Raw genomic sequence first — 9,310 nt, forward strand, 5'->3', positions numbered from 1 at the left:
CCCTGGACATCCAAGAAAAATGCTAAGTGTTCCACACGCCCGTGCAGAAATACCACACGGGCGTGGACATTAACATGCCCAACTCACAAGGGCAGCCGCACGCCCCTGTGGCTTCTCGGGATGGACAGAACTCCTCTGCAGAGTTTCGCACGGGCGTGGGAAAATTACCTGATAAGTGCTTGTGCGATATGAATGCGAAGCGTTCATTCCTTATATTGAGCATTACTTTTCTCAGGTTTTTACATTAATATGTGTGTTTTTATGTTACTTTTATGCAGGTAGGGTTGTGAGGCCGAGTATGAAAGAATTAGGCCAATGTGGATCATAATGCACCTATTTTGGACTGTTCATGTACTGTAGCATCACTGTTCACAATCGGCCGAGAAACCAGAGAAACAGAGAAATCCTTGGACGACTAGTAGAGGACTTTCCACAAGACCATCGACACGACCATCGAGAAGGTTTCTTTATGGATTCATTGTTTTTACATTCTATTTCTTTGGTTGTACTTAGCTCCATGGAGAGCTAAACCCCTAGTGGGTACTTGGATGATTGTGAACCCTAGGATATATTCGTTTCATTGAACTTCTTTATTATGCTTTCAATAAATTGATGTTTATTGTGAGTTCCAACCTTGAATGCTTAATTGTATGAATATTTCCCCTAGAGTGACACTAGGGTTGAGAGTTCTTATTGGTAACCTTGTGAGTGAGTGACACACCACTAGGGTTAGACAAAGCTAGGTTGGAGAGGGTTGAGAAGATGAGTCGAGAGGTACAGGAGCGTCCCCTTTCCCCTCCGGCGTGATAGATTCTACCTACATTCCTCGAGTTCTTTGCTGCCATAATAGAGTGAGTGGACTAAGGGATGAACCTCCACTGGGGTGTAGTTGCGCGTGCAATGGAGTGAAGCGTTGAGAGGATCTTAGTATCTAGGGCTTAATTGTGGCTAGGGACCTTCCGCCTGGACCAAAGGGTTAGGTCTATTTTTAGGAAGAGATTTATCACTTGGAATTCCTAGAGCTCATTGCAACTCTATACGAGTGCGAGGTGTTGACATTGATCGATTTCTCCTCCAGGACATGTATAGAGTTAGGCATAGTTGACCTTAGATTTGGGACTATGTATGTAAGGATTTCCATTACTCACTATGGCATTGATTAGGAAGCATAATATAGAGTTCTTGCACTTGAAGCGATTATCCTAGGTGAAGCATTATCCGAGTACCCCATCTTTATCGATTGCCTTACCCTCTTCTTTACTTTTGCTCTCTTACTTGTTGCTTTTATTGTTGAGAATTGAATCAATTTCACACTTATCACTATTGATCTTCCACATAGCTAAGAATCAAATTAAGTATTTTCACTCCCTACTTCCTGTGGATTTGACCCCGCTCACACGGGATTATTACTTCGACAAACCCGTGTACTTGTGGGATATACGCAAGGGGACCTTGTCAAGTTTTTGGCGCCGTTGCCGGGGAGTAGGCGTTTAGAGATACTTTGTACTTTGTTTTCTTAGCTATTTCACTACACATTCTTTTTCATATTTTCTTATTCTATCATCGTTCTGATTTTCTTTTTCTTTCTTTTTGGTGCAGCTCCAGGTTATGACCCGAGGGAATCCATCAATATTGATTGAAGGAGACCCTGAGCTTGAACGTACACTTCGAAGGAAAGGGAAAGAACTTGTGCAAGAACAGACTAATCCAGCTGATTTGGAAATTGAAGGATTTGAAAACATGGCAGAACAGAATGAGCAACAACGGACACTATCCGATTATGCTAGACCTTCAGTGTTGGGGACATAATCGAGTATTGTGCATCCCCCAATTACAGCTCAGAACTTCGAGCTAAAGCCGGCATTCATCCATATGCTGTAGCAGTCCGCACAATTCAACGGTTTGGCCAACGAGGTTCCAAACAGTCACATAGAGAGCTTCCTCGAGGTGTGCGACATGCTAAAGATAAATGGTGTGACGGATGATGCCATCAAATTGAGAGCCTTCCCATTTTCCTTAAAGGGGAGAGCAAAGCAGTGGCTATACTCATTACCTAGAGCATCAATCACTACATGGGAGGAGATGGTAGAAGCTTTTCTAGCCCGTTATTTCCCTCCCGGAAAATCTGCAAAGCTTATGAATGAGATCTCATCCTTTGTGCAATTGGAATTGGAGTCTCTATTTGAGACATGGGAAATGTTCAAGGAACTCCTGCGCAAGTGTCCGCAACACGGATTTCCGTAGTGGATGATTGTTCAAACCTTCTACAATGGTTTGAACCCGAGTACAAGGCAACTATTGGATGCGGCGGTAGGAGGTACCTTAGGTAGCAAGACCCCCGATGAGGCTCGTCAATTGATTGAAGAAATAGGGTTAAATAGCTACCAGTGGAACGCTAGGGAGATGAAAAAGGTGGCCGGTCTCCATGAAATTGATGTGTTAACTTCATTGGCGGCCCAAGTGGAGAGTTTGAGTAAGAAGCTAGATCTTATAGCTTTGAATAGAGTTGCGGCCGTGACCAATTGTACCGGTTGTGGTGGCCTCCGATTGCCCAGTCGTCATTGGTGATGTTTCTTCAGTGAAGAATGTTGACTTTGTAGGTAATGGCATGCGACCTCAAGGGAATCCATATAGCGATACTTACAATTCTGGTTGGAAGAATCATCCCAACTTTTCATGGAGTAATCAAGGACCACAGAAGACCATGGGGCCACCGGGTTTCCAACAACAACAACAAGCCCCTCAAGTGGAAAATAGAATTTCAGGTTTGGAAACCCGAATGACGGATTTGGAGAAGCACTTGGTTAGATTTGTTCAATCGGCAAATACAAGGTTTGAATCAGTCGAGGCTACACTTCGCAACCACACTGCCTCCTTGCACAACCTTGAAAATCAGGTGGGGCAAATTGCGAAGTCTCTATCCGAAAGGCCACATGGAAGTTTACCAAGCAATACGGAAACCAACCCCAGAGAACATGTGAAGGCGATCACTTTGAGAAGTGGTCGTGAGATTAAAGGGAGGCTTCCGAGTGAGAGGCCGAAAGAACACGCACCCGAGGTTGTAGAGGTTGAGGAGGGAGCAAACAAAGAGAAAGAGGTGGCACCCCCACCTTTCAAGCCAAGAATCCCTTATCCCTCTAGATTGAAGAATGACCAAGGAGATGAACAGTATAAGAAGTTCCTGAGTTTATTCAAGCAACTCCACATCAATATTCCTTTTGTAGAGGCGTTAGCTCAAATGCCTAAGTATGCGAAGTTCCTAAAAGACCTATTGACCAACAAGAGGAAATTGGAGGAGAGTGCTTCAGTGGTGCTTGATGCTTCATGCTCGGCGGTGTTGCAAAAGAACATGTCGAACAAGAAGAAAGACCCGGGAAGCTTCATCATTCCGTGTAACATCGGCAACTTAGGTGAGGAAATGGCATTGGCGGATTCAGGGGCAAGTATCAACGTCATGCTATATACTTTCTTCCAAAAGCTAGGCTTGGGAGAGCCTAGGCCTACTCGGATGACTTTACAATTGGCGGACCGAACGGTGCGACATCCGAGAGGCATCATTGAAGACGTACTTGTCAAGGTGGACAAGTACATTTTTACGGTTGACTTTGTAGTGCTAGATGTTGATAAGGATGCAGATGTACCTTTGATACTTGGGAGACCGTTTTTCAGACTTCCAAAGCATTGATTGACATGGACGGCGGAGAGCTCACATTCAGAGTCGGAGACGATAAGCTCACTTATTGCCTTGCTGAAGCCATGTGGCATTCTCTCGATTTTGATGACACTTTGTATTTTCTAGACACTACTGATGAGATTGTTGATGAATATATACAGGAAATGTTCAACCTGGATCCATATGAAGGTTTGTTCGACCAAGAGGAAAGCAATGAAGAAGTAATGATGCTTGGTTCGAATGGAGAGGAAACATCTACCCCGGGCATCTTGAAGGAGGTGCTCCGGAAAATGAAGATGGCTCGGAGACGCCACCGACAATGCCCCAAGACTGTTGGAGACGTACATGAGCCAAGGAAGTTGGACGAACCATTGTTAGGTGGTCCGAAGCCCGATAGTACACCCTCTACCCTCAAGAGACTTTGCTCATCATGCTTTCAAGGTATGGGTAAGAGGGCAACCTTCATTCATGAACCCCCGTGAGGTAAGAAAGATACGTCAAGCTTAGTGACGTTAAACAAGCGCTTCTTGGGAGGCAACCCAAGTGTTTACTGTTTTCTTACGTTTGAGTTTAGTTGTTTACATGAATAAACTGTTAAGTGTTGGTGTTTCAATTTTTGAGTGCTTGTGCTGCGATTTTATAGTGGGTTTTTAAAAGAATTCATTGTGTGTTTTGTTGAGAATTGGTGAAGTTTGGTCGTTTGAGTTCTATTTTGTGTTTTTATCTAGTAAATTTTGCATAATAGGGCAGCCTCTGAGTGTGTAAACATGTTCAGACTAGTTCTGCAGAGCCTGCAGGTTTTTTCTAAGTCATCTAGAGAAAACACATGGGCGTGATGTATACTGTGAGCTCATCCAGAGAAGGCACAGGGGCGTGCGGCTGCCCCTGTGGACGACCATGCGACTGGCGCACACCCGTGGGTAATTTCCGTACGGGCGTGTGAATTCCTGCAAAGTTGGGCAGATTTTCCCGAGAGCACACAGGGGCGTGGACTCGCCCCTGTGGGTGACCTTGTGAACCACACGGGCGTGGGCAATTTCCGCACGCCCGTGCGAAACTTTGCAGGTTGCTCCCTCCATCCCGAGAAAACACAGGGGCGTGCGGCCGCCCCTGTGAGTTGGGCATGTGAATACCCACGCCCGTGGGGAATTTCCGCACGGGCGTGTGTGAGACTTGATATTTTTCTCGGATGTCCAGGGAAGCCACAGGGGCGTGCGTCTGCCCCTATGGGTATGGAGCACGGGCTTGGGTATTTTCCGCATGCCCGTGGGAGATCATTCTAAGTAAGCGAGAGTTTTTCCCGAGAGCGCACAGGGGCGTGCGTACGCCCCTGGAGAGTTTTTGAAGTGAGGCGCACGGGCGTGCGGAATTTCCACACGCCCGTGTGGATGCACAGAATGCCAGAAGTCGTGAGTTCTATTTAAAAAAGGATGGTTTCTCTCCCTCTTCACAACTCCTTTTCACTTGAAAACACTCTCACATTACTCTCCGAGTCCATAGCGCCAAATTTTAGAGAAGTTTTCCGGCCGGCTCTTCATTTTCAAACTCCTCCTCGTCGGTAAATCCTTTTTCATCATTTTCTTGGTCAATTCATGATTTCTATTGATTAATCTGGTTAATAATGCTTCGTTTCTTCAATTGGAACGATGATTTGTGGTTAGGACGAAGCTAGAGGCATTATTAAGTTGTATTCTTGGATTGTTGATGCGTGGCCGTGCGGTTCTCACGCCCCGTGGATCCACACGGGCGTGTGGAAAGTCCACACGACCGTGTGGATTTCTGCAGTATTATTTTATCAACTTGTTTGACCAATTTTGTTTAAAATTTTGCAGATCATGGCACCTAGGTCAAAGAAGCAAGCTGATAAGAGGCCACGTGAGTCATCCCCTGAGGTCGAGGACATGAGATTTGCGATTCCCGAACATCAGGTCCATTATTAGCGCTTATCGAGACTCCGTTTCAGACAGACTCGATTCCTGGACATGACTATATTGCGAGATCTTTAGCAGGGAGATGAGTTCGCTGATGAGGTTGAGGACCTTGTTTCAGATGGTGGTTGGCGGCAGTTGTTGACGATTAGAGAGCCAGCCATCCGAGAGTTTGCACTAGAAGTGCTCTCCTCGTTCGAGTTTGATAGAGCGTATACGAGCTTCGACAGTTTGGGCACCATTCAGTTTAGAGTATTTGGACGCCATCATAGCTTGAGCATTACGCAGCTCAGACTACTTTGGCTTATACGAGCGTGCATTCACGATACATGAGGAGTATGCACAGCTGCCTCATCGATTATCCCCGGAACCTTGACCCCGGAGAGAGCTTAGAGAGTGCTATGTGGTCAAGATCAGTACGAGCCGGGGGTGTCCAAGGCCACATGTCTTTCCCGACCTGCATACAGATATTTGCACGCCATTATGAGTAGGTCGGTGAATGGCCGCGGTGACAATACTGGTATCTTGAGCCGTCAGGAGCTGCTGTACTTACGAGATTAGTGCATACCGATCAGAGACATCCACTTAGGGCACATCCTGGCTGATTACATCAGACATCAGGGACAGTATGCTAGACTGGGAGCGATCTTCTCGGGCCCTTACATTACGAGATTAGTGCTGGGCATAGGTCTCTTGGATTCGATTCGCGGGGCCGAGAAGATGAGTGTACCCGCTCCCCTGGGTCTAGAGACGATGTGGTTGATGGGCATGGTCCGCAGGGTTCGGACAGGGGTTTTTGCTTTAGTCCTGCCAGCCACAGAGATAGCTGAGGATGAAGGTGATGAAGCCGGAGCATCTCAGCCCGCCTCCGAGCCTCAGCCAGCATCGATGGAGACCGAGGCACCTCCAGCGGCCGAGGAACCACCCCTAGTGTGTATGTTTTCACCATCTCGAGCCAATGATCACTTTGAGAGGCTCGAGAATGCTATAGGAGTGGTCTGAGCCGAGGTTGCCGAGATTAGGGCTACGTAGGCCACGCAGTATACAGAGTTCATGGCACGATTCGACATATTACAGCAGATCCTAGAGCGAGACGTTGCCTCATCATTTGTCCTGCAGTCGAGGACCCTTCAGCCCCGCCAGTTTCTCCAGCACCTCCATCCTCGACTCCAGCACCAGTAGACCCACTATATTCCACCTCAGCAGTAGCCGCAGAACAGGAGCCTAGGAGCAGCACCGAAACTTGACTTCTTCTTTACTTTCGTTTCCTGCATTTTATTTTTCTTCTTCTTAGACTTGTTCACTCAGAAAGGATTTTCCTTCTGAGTTTATGTTATTTTGCATTATCGAGTTGTATCCATTGCTCTATCTTTTATATACACTCGAGTTATTTTTGTTTTTCTTAAGCTTCACTGAACCCCCTCGTATATGCGTGCAAATGGTCTTGTCTTCCTGGAAATTGAGACTTAGTTATGGGCACGGTCAAGATGCTTAGGCACTTGGCCGTGTGAGCTTCACAATCCATTGGAGCACTACTCCCAATGAATTAGCTTCATTAAACACAACACTAGGAGCCAGGGGAGTATTGTTCTGATTGCTTCTCCCACATCTATTTTTGAATGATATATTTTGAGTGAGCCTGCATGTGTACATTGAGGACAGTGTACAACTTAAGTGTGGGAGGGAGTTTCATAATGCGCACATCTTTTCTATTGTTCTTGATTGATATATGCTCACATAGCCAATGGCGGTTCACCTTAGTTGCAATGATTGTATTCTTAAGTCTAGGAGAATTGTTAACATTGAATGTCTTCATGCTCTAGTTCTTGCTTGAATTTTTAGGAATTTTTGCCCGATTTACACTTAGTGCACTACTCACTCTTTGAACTCTATTGGAAACTCATGTTCGATGTCAAAGGGACTAGTTAGGTTGATTTCTTTTGCTAAATTCTAAAAAAAAGAAAAAAAACAATGAAAATGAAAAGAAGGAACAAAATAGTTTTATTGTTTATTTGTATTTGTTGGGTGGAAAGAGCTACCACCTATGAAGTAAGAAGCTACTCTCACAAGTCGGATACTAGTTATGCCCTAATGAGAGAAAGAGCTATCTCATAGGATGAGTGAAAGCTACCACTCGGGTAGAAAGAGCTACCACCTCGAAAGTGTGAAAGCCACCTTAGCGGCCGCTTTGGAAAGGGCTACCTTAGAGGATGTGTGAAGCTACTACCATCTTTAGAATTTTTTGTCACTCTTCTAGATAAATAAGTCCCTTGTACTTAGAACTTTGAGGAGTATACTTTGGGTTGTTTTGAGTGAGTTCACACACATACACGAAATTCAGGTTTATTGTCCTTTTTGATTCAAGTTTTTAGCTAGAGCATTGATTTTTCGTATTTAATGTTGAAATTCTCCTTACTTGTAGAATACCTTCTTTGTATACCTCGGTGAACCTAAGGCCAAGCACTTTCAATATTTTCTTCATCAATGCACAAAATGTTTTAATGTTTGCTTGAGGACAAGCAAAAGCTTAAGTGTGGGGGAGTTTGATAAGTGCTTGTGCGATATGAATGCGAAGCGTTCATTCCTTATGTTGATCATTACTTTTCTTAGGTTTTTACATTAATATGTGTGTTTTTATGTTACTTTTATGCAGGTAGGGTTGTGAGGCCGAGTATGAAGGAATTAGGCCAATGTCGATCATAATGCACCTATTTTGGAGGAAATCTTGCTAAGGTTCAAACGCGAAGACATAGGTCAGGTGTTAGATGTTAGAGTGTGTGCCAACCTCCTCGCATTCGAGTGAGCACATCCATTTGGAGGGGCACAAAGGCAGTCACACTCGAGCATTCTGACTTATGCATATAAGAACAAGAGCTCTACCAACATGTACATCATTGAAGAAGCAAGTGATTCACGACGTAAACGTGTGCCCGTTTGCGTTACCCCGATGAAAGTATGGAATTCGGAAGTTATTCAGGTCGAGACTATAGCAAAGCACTGTAGCATGTAATATAGCAGCACTGTTCACAGCAGGCCGAGAAACCAGAGAAACAGAGAATCCACAGGGCGTGTGGAAATTATCCATGCCCGTGTGGAAATTCCCCCACGGGCGCGTGTATCATCCACGCCCGTGGAGTCGCCCGATTCCAGCTCTATTTAAAGCAGATTTCAGCCCCGATTTTGGTATTCTTTTCTCCATCTTTTCCCCAACTTGCGAGACAGCTTCGGCTAGGGTTTCGAGGGGTATTGGCCAACATTTTGGAGAGGTTCTACAGCTCCGACATTGTGATTCCATTAGGAAGAAGGTTGGTAGGGGAGCTTGGATCGAGGCGTATCCTATACCGGACGAAGGAATCCTTTGACGACGAGTAGAGGACTTTCCACAAGACAATCGACACGACCATCGAGGGGGTTTCTTTATGGATTCATTGCTTTTACATTCTATTTCTTTGATTGTACTTAGCTCCATGGAGAGCTAAACTCCTAGTGGGTACTTGGATGATTATGAACCCTAGGATGTATTCGTTTCATTGAACTTCTTTATTATGCTTTCAATAAATTGATGTTTATTGTGAGTTCCAACCTTGAATGCTTAATTGTATGAACATTTCCCCTAGAGTGACACTATGGTTGAGAGTTCTTATTGGTAACCTTGTGAGTGAGTGACACACCGACGGCGTTAGACAAAAGCTAGGTTGGAGAGGGTTGA

At 45.1% G+C, this 9,310-nt stretch overlaps 1 non-coding gene across 1 annotated transcript; it reads right to left on the bottom strand.

Annotated features, from left to right (window-relative positions):
* Positions 1–2,130: 2,130 nt before the first annotated feature.
* LOC120267511 lies at positions 2,131–2,237 on the bottom strand. The gene has a single exon (XR_005538484.1). It is a non-coding gene; the product is annotated as a small nucleolar RNA R71 (small nucleolar RNA).
* Positions 2,238–9,310: the final 7,073 nt, after the last annotated feature.

Source organism: Dioscorea cayenensis, chromosome 1 (genome assembly GCF_009730915.1).
Source record: "Dioscorea cayenensis subsp. rotundata cultivar TDr96_F1 chromosome 1, TDr96_F1_v2_PseudoChromosome.rev07_lg8_w22 25.fasta, whole genome shotgun sequence".
Taxonomy (NCBI): domain Eukaryota; kingdom Viridiplantae; phylum Streptophyta; class Magnoliopsida; order Dioscoreales; family Dioscoreaceae; genus Dioscorea; species Dioscorea cayenensis.